This window comes from Arachis stenosperma, chromosome 5, assembly GCF_014773155.1.
Source record: "Arachis stenosperma cultivar V10309 chromosome 5, arast.V10309.gnm1.PFL2, whole genome shotgun sequence".
Classification (NCBI taxonomy): domain Eukaryota; kingdom Viridiplantae; phylum Streptophyta; class Magnoliopsida; order Fabales; family Fabaceae; genus Arachis; species Arachis stenosperma.
In genome coordinates this window covers 57020674-57031195 of record NC_080381.1, presented here as the reverse complement: position 1 = coordinate 57031195, position 10522 = coordinate 57020674, and the positions used below count along the sequence as shown (strand labels likewise).

At 37.4% G+C, this 10522-nt stretch overlaps 1 non-coding gene across 1 annotated transcript; it reads left to right on the top strand.

Annotated features, from left to right (window-relative positions):
- Positions 1-8499: 8499 nt before the first annotated feature.
- On the top strand, positions 8500-8603 carry LOC130984142 (small nucleolar RNA R71). The gene has a single exon (XR_009088094.1). It is a non-coding gene; the product is annotated as a small nucleolar RNA R71 (small nucleolar RNA).
- Positions 8604-10522: the final 1919 nt, after the last annotated feature.

Genomic DNA, 10522 nt, shown 5'->3' with positions numbered 1-10522 from the left:
ATTAGTTGTTTCTTACAAGTCAAGTCAAAATTTCAATTTTAAAAATCTTATCTTTTCAAAATCTTTTTCAAAATCATATCTTTTTCAAAATTTTTATTTATTTTCGAAAATTTCAAAAATATTTTTCAAATTGTTTTCAAAATCTTTTTCTTATCTTTATATGTAATTTTCGAAAATTCACTAATAATTAATGTGATTGGTTCAAAAATTTGAAGTTTGTTACTTTCTTGTTAAGAAAGGTTCAATCTTTAAGTTCTAGAATCTTATCTTGTAGTTTCTTGTTAGTGAAGTAAATAATTTCAAAATTATTGAATTAAATCTTTTTATCTTTTATCTTATCTTTTTCAAAAATTTTATCTTTTTCAAAAATTTTTATCTTTTTCAAATTTGATTTCAAAAAATATCTTATCTAATTTGCTATCTTCTTATCTTTTTCAAATTTGATTTCAAATCTTTTTCAATTAACTAACTAACTTTTTGTTTGTTTCTTATCTTTTTCAAAACCACCTAACTACTTTTCTCTTTCCTATTTTCGAAAATATCTCTCTCTTTTTCAAAAATTCTTTTTTAATTAATTGTTTCATGTTTTAATTTTAATTACATTTTATCTCTAATTTTCGAAAATCACTAACCCCTTTTCAAACATTATTTTCGAATTTTCTCTTCTCCTTTTATTTAATTATTTAATTACTAACACTTCTCTTCACCTCTCTTCCTCCAAAAATCCGAATCCCCCTCTTTATTCTTCTACCCCCTTCTTTTTCTACTAACATAAAGGAATCTCTATACTGTGACATAGAGGATTTCTTTTTCTTTTCTTGTTTTCTTCTCTTTCATATGAGCAGGAACAAGGATAAAGGCACTCTTGTTGAAATTGATCCAGAACCTGAAAGGACTCTGAAGAGAAAATTAAGAGAAGCTAAATTACAACAATCCAGAAACAACCTTTCAGAAACATTAGCACAAGAGGTGATGGCCGAAAATAATAATAATGATGCAAGGAGAATGCTTGGTGACTTCACTAAGCCAACATCCAAATTTGATGAAAGAAGCATCTCCATTCCTGCCATTGGAGCCAATAACTTTGAGCTTAAGCCTCAACTAGTTGCTTTAATGCAACAAAACTGCAAGTTTTATGGACTTCCATCTGAAGATCCTTACCAGTTTTTAACTGAGTTCTTGCAGATCTGTGACACTGTAAAGACAAATGGAGTTAATCCTGAAGTCTACAGACTCTTGCTTTTCCCTTTTGCTGTAAGAGACAGAGCTAGGGTATGGTTGGATTCACAACCCAAAGACAGCCTGAACTCATGGGATAAGCTTGTCACTGCATTCTTAGATAAGTTCTTTCCTCCTCAAAAGCTGAGCAAGCTGAGAGTGGATGTTCAAACCTTCAAACAAAAAGATGGTGAATCCCTCTATGAAGCTTGGGAAAGATATAAGCAGCTGACCAAGAGATGTCCATCTGACATGTTTTCAGAATGGACCATATTAGATATATTCTATTATGGTCTCTCTGAATTTTCGAAAATGTCATTGGATCATTCTGCAGGTGGATCTATTCACCTGAAGAAAACGCCTGAAGAGGCTCAAGAACTCATTGACATGATTGCAAACAACCAGTTCATGTATACTTCTGAAAGGAATTCCGTGAATAATGGGGTCCCTCAGAAGAAAGGAGTTCTTGAAATTGATGCTCTGAATGCCATATTGGCTCAGAACAAAGTGTTGACTCAACAGGTCAACATGATCTCTCAGAATCTGAATGGACTGCAACATGCATCCAACAGTACTAGAGAGGTAGCTTCTGAAGAAGCTTATGATCCTGAAAACCCTGCCATGGCAGAAGTTAATTACTTAGGTGAACCTTATGGAAACACCTATAACTCATCATGGAGAAATCATTCGAATTTCTCCTGGAAGGATCAACAAAAACCCCATCAAGGTTTAACAATGGTGGACGTGCAAGGCTGAATAATAGTAAGCCATATCCATCATCTTCTCAGCAACAGACAGAACTCTGAACAAAACAATTCTAATTTAGCCAACATAGTCTCTGATCTGTCAAAGGCCACTTTCAGTTTCATGAATGAAACCAGATCTTCCATTAGAAATCTGGAAGCACAAGTGGGCCAGCTGAGTAAGAAAGTTATTGAAACTCCTCCCAGTATTCTCCCAAGCAATACAGAAGAGAATCCAAAAGGAGAGTGCAAGGCCATTGATTTAATCAAAGTGACCAAATGCACTAGGGAGGAGGAGGACGAAAATCCTAAGGAGAAAGACCTCCTGGGATGTCCTTCAAGCATGAAGGAGTTTCCTATTAAGGATCCAGAGGAATCTGAGGCTCATCTAGAGACCCTAGAGATCCCATTAAATCTCCTTCTGCCATTCATGAGCTCTGAAGAATATTCATCCTCTGAAGAGGATGAAGATGTGATTGGAGAGCAAGCTGCTCTATATTTAGAAGCTATCATGAAGCTGAATGCCAAACTATTTGGTAATGAGACTTGGGAAAGTAAACCTCCCTTACTCATTAGTGAACTAGACACTTGGATTCAGCAAACTCTACCTCAAAAGAAACAAGATCCTGGCAAGTTCTTAATACCTTGTACCATTGGCACCATGAGCTTTGAAAAGGCTCTATGTGATCTGGGGTCAGGAATAAATCTTATGCCACTCTCTGTGATGGAGAAGCTGGGAATCATTGAGGTACAACCTGCCTTGTTCTCATTACAACTGGCAGACAAGTCAGTGAGACAAGCTTATGGATTAGTAGAGGACGTGCTAGTAAAGGTTGAAGGCCTTTACATCCCTACTGATTTCATAATCCTAGACACTAGGAAGGAAGATGATGAATGCATCATCCTAGGAAGACCTTTCCTAGCCACAGCAGGAGCTGTGATAGATGTCAACAGAGGTGAATTAGTCCTTCAATTGAATGGAGAATACCTTGTGTTTCAAGCACATGGCCATCCCTCTATGACAAAAGAGAGTAAGCATGAAGAGCTTCTCTCAGTTCAGAGTCAAGAAGAGCCTCCACAGTCAAACTCTAAGTTTGGTGTTGTGAGGCCACAACCAAACTTTAAGTTTGGTGTTCAAACCCCATATCCAAACTCTAAGTTTGGTGTTGGGAATACCACACTTAAATTGACCTGATCACCTTGTGGTTCCATGAGAACCACTGTCAAGCTATTGACATTAAAGAAGCGCTTGTTGGGAGGCAACCCAATTTTATTTATCTAATTTTATTTTATTCTGTTTCTTTGTTATTTTTGTGTTTTATTAGGTACATGATCATGAGGAGTCACGAGAAAAAATCAAAAAAATTAAAAACAGAGTCAAAAACAGAAGAAAAAAATTTTTCACCCTGGAGGCGCACGGGCTGGCGTTCAACGCCCAGAAGGAGCATCTTTCTGGCGTTCAACGCCAGAACAGAGCATCTTTCTGGCGTTGAACGCCCAAACAAGCAACAACCTGGCGTTTAACGCCAGGATGCGCACACAGAGGACAATCTGGCGCTGAACGCCAGAAACAAGCATGAAACTGGCGTTCAACGCCAGAAACGTGCATAACATGGGCGTTTAACGCCCAGAACTAGCATCAATGGGCGTTTGAACGCCAGAATGATGCATGAAGGCATGTTACATGCCTATATGGTGAAGGAATGGTATTTGTTTTCACCTCAAGATCTGTGGACCCCACAGGATCCTCACCTCAGGATCTGTGGACCCCACAGGATCCCCACCTACCACATTCCTTTTAATCCTAATCACACTCTTCTAATCCAAATCTCATTCTCAATGTCACACTTCCCAAAAACCTTCACCTATCACCTCAATTCCTCTTCCCAATTACCCATACACCCCACCTACCCCCACTACTTTCAAATTCAATTTCCCACCCTTTCCCACCCAACATGGCCGAACCTATACCCTCCCCCCTCCCTATAAATACCCTTCTTTTATTTTACATTTTCACACAACACAAACCCACATTCTCCCACATAACCGAACCCTCTCTTCTCCCTCTCTCCATATTTTCTTCTTCTTCTTCTACTCTTCTTTTCTTTTTGCTTGGGGACAAGCAAATTTTAAGTTTGGTGTGGTAAAAAGCCTAAGCTTTTTATTTTTCATTCACCATCAATGGCACCCAAGGCCGGAGTTTCCTCAAGAAAAGGAAAAGGGAAGGCAAAAGCTTCCACTTCCGAGTCATGGGAGAAGGAGAGATTCATCTCCAAGAGCCACCAAGACCACTTCTATGATGTTGTGGCAAAGAAGAAAGTGATCCATGAGGTCCCTTTCAAACTCAAGAAGAATGAGTATCCGGAAATCCGACTTGAAATTCAAAGAAGAGGTTGGGAAGTCATAGCCAACCCCATACAACAAGTTGGAATTTTAATGGTTCAAGAGTTCTATGCCAATGCATGGATCACTAGAAACCATAACCAAGGTATGAACCCAAGTCCGAAAAACTATATCACCATGGTTAGGGGAAATACTTGGATTTTAGTCCGGAGAATGTGAGGTTGGCATTTCATTTGCCTATGATGCAAGGTGATGAACACCCCTACACTAGAAGGGTCAACTTTGATCAAAGGTTGGACCAAGTCCTTAGGGACATTTGTGTGGAAGGCGCCCAATGGAGAGTTGACTCCAAAGGCAAGCCAGTCCAACTAAGAAGACTGGACCTCAAGCCTGTAGCTAGAGGATGGTTGGAGTTCATTCAAAGATCCATCATCCCCACAAGCAACCGATCTGAAGTTACTGTGGATCGGGCCATCATGGTTCATAGCATCATGATTGGTGAAGAAGTAGAGGTTCATGAAGTCATAGCCAATGAACTCTACAAAATAGCTGACAAACCTTCATACATGGCACGGCTAGCATTCCCTCACCTCATATGCCATCTATGTTATTCAGCCGGAGTTATCATAGATGGAGATGCCTCCATAGAAGAAGACAAGCCCATCACCAAGAAAAGGATGGAGCAAACAAGGGAAGTTCCTCACGGCCCTCAAGGAGAACAAGAGGAGGTTCACCATCAACAAATGCCTCATGGAATGCACTTTCCTCCCAACAACTATTGGGAGCAACTTAGCACCTCCTTGGAAGATTTGAGCCATAATGTGGAACAACTAAGGGTGGAACACCATGAACACGCCCTCACTCTTCAAGAAATAAGAGAAGATCAAAGAGCAATGAGGGAGGAGCAACAAAGGCAAGGAAGGGACATAGAAGAGTTGAAGAACATCATTGGTCCTTCAAGAAGAAGACGCCACTAGAGGTGGATTCATTCCTTGTTCTTTATTTCTTTCTGTTTTCGGTTTTTAATTATTATGTTTATCTATGTTTTGTGTCTTTATTTCATGATCATTAGTATGTAACCATGCCTTAAAACTATGAATAAAATCCATCAGTCCTTCACCTCTCTTAAAAGAAAAATGTTTTAATTCAAAAGAACAAGAAGTACATAATTTTCGAAATTATTATTGAATTTAGTTTAATTATTTTGATGTGGTGACAATGCTTTTGTTTTCTGAATGAATGAATGAACAGTGCATATGTCTTTGGATCTTGTTGTTTATGAGTGTTAAAATTGTTGGTTCTTGAAAGAATGATGAACAAAGAGACATGTTATTGATGATCTGAAAAACATCATGGAATTGATTCTTGAAGCAAGAAAAAGCAGTGAAAAAAAAAAAAAAAAAAGAGAGAGAGGCGAAAATTCCAAAGCAAGGATCCAAGGCTTTGAGCATCAATGGGTAGGAGGGCCCAAGGAAATTTAATCCGGGCCTAAGCGGCTAAATCAAGCTGTCCCTAACCATGTGCTTGTGTCATGAAGGTCCAAGTGAAAAGCTTGAGACTGAATGGTTAAAGTCGTGATCCCAAGCAAAAGAGTGTGCTTAAGAGCTCTGGACACCACTAACTGGGGACTTTAGCAAAGCTAAGTCACAATCTGAAAAGGTTCACCCAGTTATGTGTCTGTGGCATTTGTGTATCCGGTGGTAATACTGGAAGACAAAGTGCTTAGGGCCACAGCCAAGACTCATAAGTAACTGTGTTCAAGAATCAACATGCTTAACTAAGAAAGTCAATAACACTATCCAAAATTCTAAGTTCCTAGAGATGCCAATCACTCTGAACTTCAAAGGAAAAAGTGAGATGCCAAAACTGTTCAGAAGCAAAAAGCTACAAGTCCCGCTCATGTAATTAAATTAATATTCAGTGATATTTTGGACCTTATAGTATATTCTCTTCTTTTTATCCTATTTGATTTTCAGTTGCTTGGGGACAAGCAACAATTTAAGTTTGGTGTTGTGATGAGCGGATAATTTATACGCTTTTTGGCATTGTTTTTATATAGTTTTTAGTAAGTTTGAGCTACTTTTAGGGATGTTTTCATTAGTTTTATGTTAAATTCACATTTCTGGACTTTACTATGAGTTTGTGTGTTTTTCTGTGATTTCAGGTAAATTCTGACTGAAATTGAGGGATTTGAGCAAAACTCTGAAAAAGGCTGACAAAAGGACTGCTGATGCTGTTGGATTCTGACCTCCCTGCACTCGAAATGGATTTTCTGGAGCTACAGAACTCCAATTGGCGCGCTCTCAACGGCGTTGGAAAGTAGACATCCAGGGCTTTCCAGAAATATAATAGTCCATACTTTATTCGAAGAATGACGACGCAAACTGGCGTTGAACGCCAAGTACACGCTCCTTTCTGGAGTTAAACGCCAGAAAAACGTCATAATCCGGAGTTGAACGCCCAAAGCACATCATAACTCGAAATTCAACTCCAAGAGGAGTCTCTGCTCGTGGATAAATCAAGCTCAGCCCAAGCACACACCAAGTGGGCCCCGGAAGTGGATTTATGCATCAATTACTTACTCATGTAAACCCTAGGAGCTAGTTTATTATAAATAGGATGATTTACTAATGTAGTAGACATCTTTGGTCTCAGTTTTGTTTTATTCTTCATCTTAGGAGATCATTGATCACGTTTTAGGGGGCTGGCCATTCGGCCATGCCTGAACCTTATGCTTATGTATTTTCAACGGTGGAGTTTCTGCACACCATAGATTAAGGGTGTGGAGCTCTGCTGTACCTCAAGTATTAATGAAATTCTATCTTCTTTTATTCAAATCTCTTCTATTCTTATTCCAAGATATTCATTCGTACTCAAGAACATGATGAATGTGATGAGTTAGATAACCCTCATCATCATTCTCACTCATGAACGCGCGTGATTGACAACCACTTCCGTTCTACATGCAACAAGGCTTGAATGTGTATCTCTGAGATTCCCCAACAGAATCTTCGTGGTATAAGCTAGATAGATGGCGGCATTCATCTGGATCCGGAAAGTCCAACCTTGTCTGTGGTGTTCCGAGTAGGATCCTGGGAATCCGGAAAGTCTCACCTTGTCTGTGGTATTCCGAGTAGGATTCCGTTCATGAATGACTGTGACGTGCTTCAAACTTTAACCTGCTGGGCGTTAGTGACAAACGCAAAAGAGGGATTCTATTCCAGTAGGAGCGGGAACCAACCGGTGATTGGCCGTACTGTGACAGAGTGCGTGCATTAGCTTTCACTGCGAGGATGGGATGTAGCTATCAACCATGGGTGATGCCTCCAGACTGGTTAGCTGTGCGAGTGACAGCCGCACAGGTTATTTCCCCGAGAGGAATGAAAGTAGCCACAGCTGATAGTGAACCCCTATACAAAGCTTGCCATGGAGAGGAGTAAGAAGGATTGAGTAGAAGCAATGGGATAGCAGGCGTCCGAGAGCTCTACAGCATCTCCATTCCGCTTATCTGAAATTCCCACCAATGAATCTGCATAAGTATCTCTATCCTTTTTATTATTCCTTTTTATTTAACAATCCAATTATCACTATTACCCTTTAATCTGCCTAACTGAGATTTGCAAGGTGACCATAGCTTGCTTCATACCAACAATCTCTGTGGATTCGACCCTTACTCACGTAAGGTATTACTTGGACGACCCAGTACACTTGCTGGTTAGTTGAACGGAGTTGTGAATTCCAATAAAGAAAACCTCACACAGGTGCTGCCCCTTAGAAGCCTTCATCTCAAAATAAACAGTGTCCTAAGGGTATATTCATACTAAAGCTCAAAAGATAGATTCCATACAAACTTAAGGATGTTGAATCACAATTTCGTCCACCAGATGCATTTTGCCATCCATTCAGACTTTGAGAAATCATGTTGACTTGCTGAGTCAACATTTTGTTCTAAGCCAATATGGCATTCAGAGCATCAATTTCAAGAACTTCCTTCCTCTGAGGCGTCCCATTACTCACAGAATTCCTCTCAGAAGTGTACATGAACTGGTTATTTGCAACCATGTCAATGAGTTCTTGAGCTTCTGCAGGCGTTTTCTTTAGGTGAATGGATCCACCTGCAGAATAGTCCAGTGACATCTTAGAGAACTCAGATAGACCATCATAGAATATATCCAACATGGTCCACTCTGAAAGCATGTCAGAATGACACCTTTTGGCCATCTGCTTGTATCTTTCCCAAGCTTCATAGAGGGATTCACCATCTTTTTGTTTGAAGGTATGAACATCCACTCTAAGCTTGCTTAGTTTTTTAGAAAGAAAGAACTTAGCCAAGAAGGCCGTGACCAGCTTATCCCAAGAGTCCAGGCTATCTTTAGGTTGTGAGTCCAACCATGTTCTAGCTCTGTCTCTTACAGCAAAAGGGAAAAGCATGAGCCTGTTGGGATCTTCTGATGGAAGTCCATGGAACTTGCAGTTCTGTTGCATTAGAGCAACTAGTTGAGGTTTCAGCTCAAAATTGTTTGCTCCAATGGCAGGGATTGAGATGCTTCTTCCATCAAACTTGGAAGTAGGTGTAGTATAATCACCAAGCATCCTCCTTGCATTATTATTTTCAGCTGCCATCTCCTCTTCCTTTTCAAAAATTTCTGTAAGGTTGTCTCTGGATTGTTGTAATTTAGCTTCTCTTAGTTTCCTCTTCAGAGTCCTTTCAGGTTTAGGATCTGCTTCAACAAGAATATTCTTGTCCTTGCTCCTGCTCATATGAAAAAGAAGGGAACAGAAAATAATAATAAGGATCCTCTTTACCACAGTAGAGAGATTTCTTTATGTTAGTAGAAGAAGAAGAGAATAGAAGAAGGAAAAGAGGAAAATTCGAACTAGGAGAGGAAGAGGGAGTTCAAATTTTAAGATGAAGAGAAGTGTTAGTAAATGAATAAATAAATAGAAAGAGATGAGAGAGAGAGAGAGAATTTCGAAAATTAATTTTGAAAAAAGGGTTAGTGATTTTCGAAAATTAAGATAAGAAATAAAATTAAAATTAATATTTGAAACAATTAGTTAATTAAAAAGAATTTTGAAAAAGAGGGAGATGATTTTCGAAAATTAGAGAGAGAAAAGTAGTTAAGTAGTTTTGAAAAAGATAAGAAACAAACAAAAGGTCAAGTAGTTAGTTGAGAAAGATTTGAAAATCAATTTTGAAAAGATAAAAAGTTAGAAAAGATATTTTAAAATCAAATTTTTGAAAAGATATGATTGAAAAGATATTTTGAAAAAGATTTGATTTTTTTTAATTAAAATTGATTACTTGACTAACAAGAAACTAAAAGATATGATTCTAGAATTTAAAGATTGAACCCTTCTTAACAAGAAAGTAACAAACTTCAAATTTTTGAATCAATCACATTAATTGTTAGTAAGGTTTTCGAAATTTTGAAAATAAAGATAAGGAAAGATTTTGAAAAATATTTTCAAATTTTCGAAAATCATAAAAGAAAAATGAAAAAGATTTGATTTTTGAAAAAGATTTTACAAAGATAGGATTTTTAAAATTGAAAATTTGACTTGACTTATAAGAAATAGCTAAGTTTTAAAAATTTTTGACTAAGTCAACTCAAATTTTCGAAATTTTGAGAGAAATAAGGAAAGATATTTTTTGATTTTTTGAATTTTTAATGATGAGAGAGAAAAACAACAAAAATGACTCACAACATGAAAATTATGAATCAAAACACATGATGCATGCAAGAACACTATGAATGTCAAGATGAACACCAAGAACACTTTGAAGATCAAGATGAACATCAAGACTTATTTTTGAAAAATTTTTAAGAAAAGAAAAACATGCAAGATACCAAACTTAGAAATTTTTAATGCTTAGACATTATGAATGCAAAAATGCATATGAAAAACAACAAAAGACACAAAACAAGAAAACATAAAGATCAAACAAGAGGACTTATCAAGAACACCATGCATGAAATTTTCAAAAAATGCATAAAATTTTAAAAACATGCAATTGACACCAAACTTAAAAAATTGACTTAAGACTCAAACAAGAAACACAAAATATTTTTAGTTTTTATGATTTTAAAAAAATTTTTTGCATTTTTTTTTTCGAAATCTATTTTTAGAAAAACGAAAATAAAGAAATAATTTTGAAAGATTTTTGAAATTTTTTTATAAGAAAATTACCTAATTTGAGCAACAAGATGAACCGT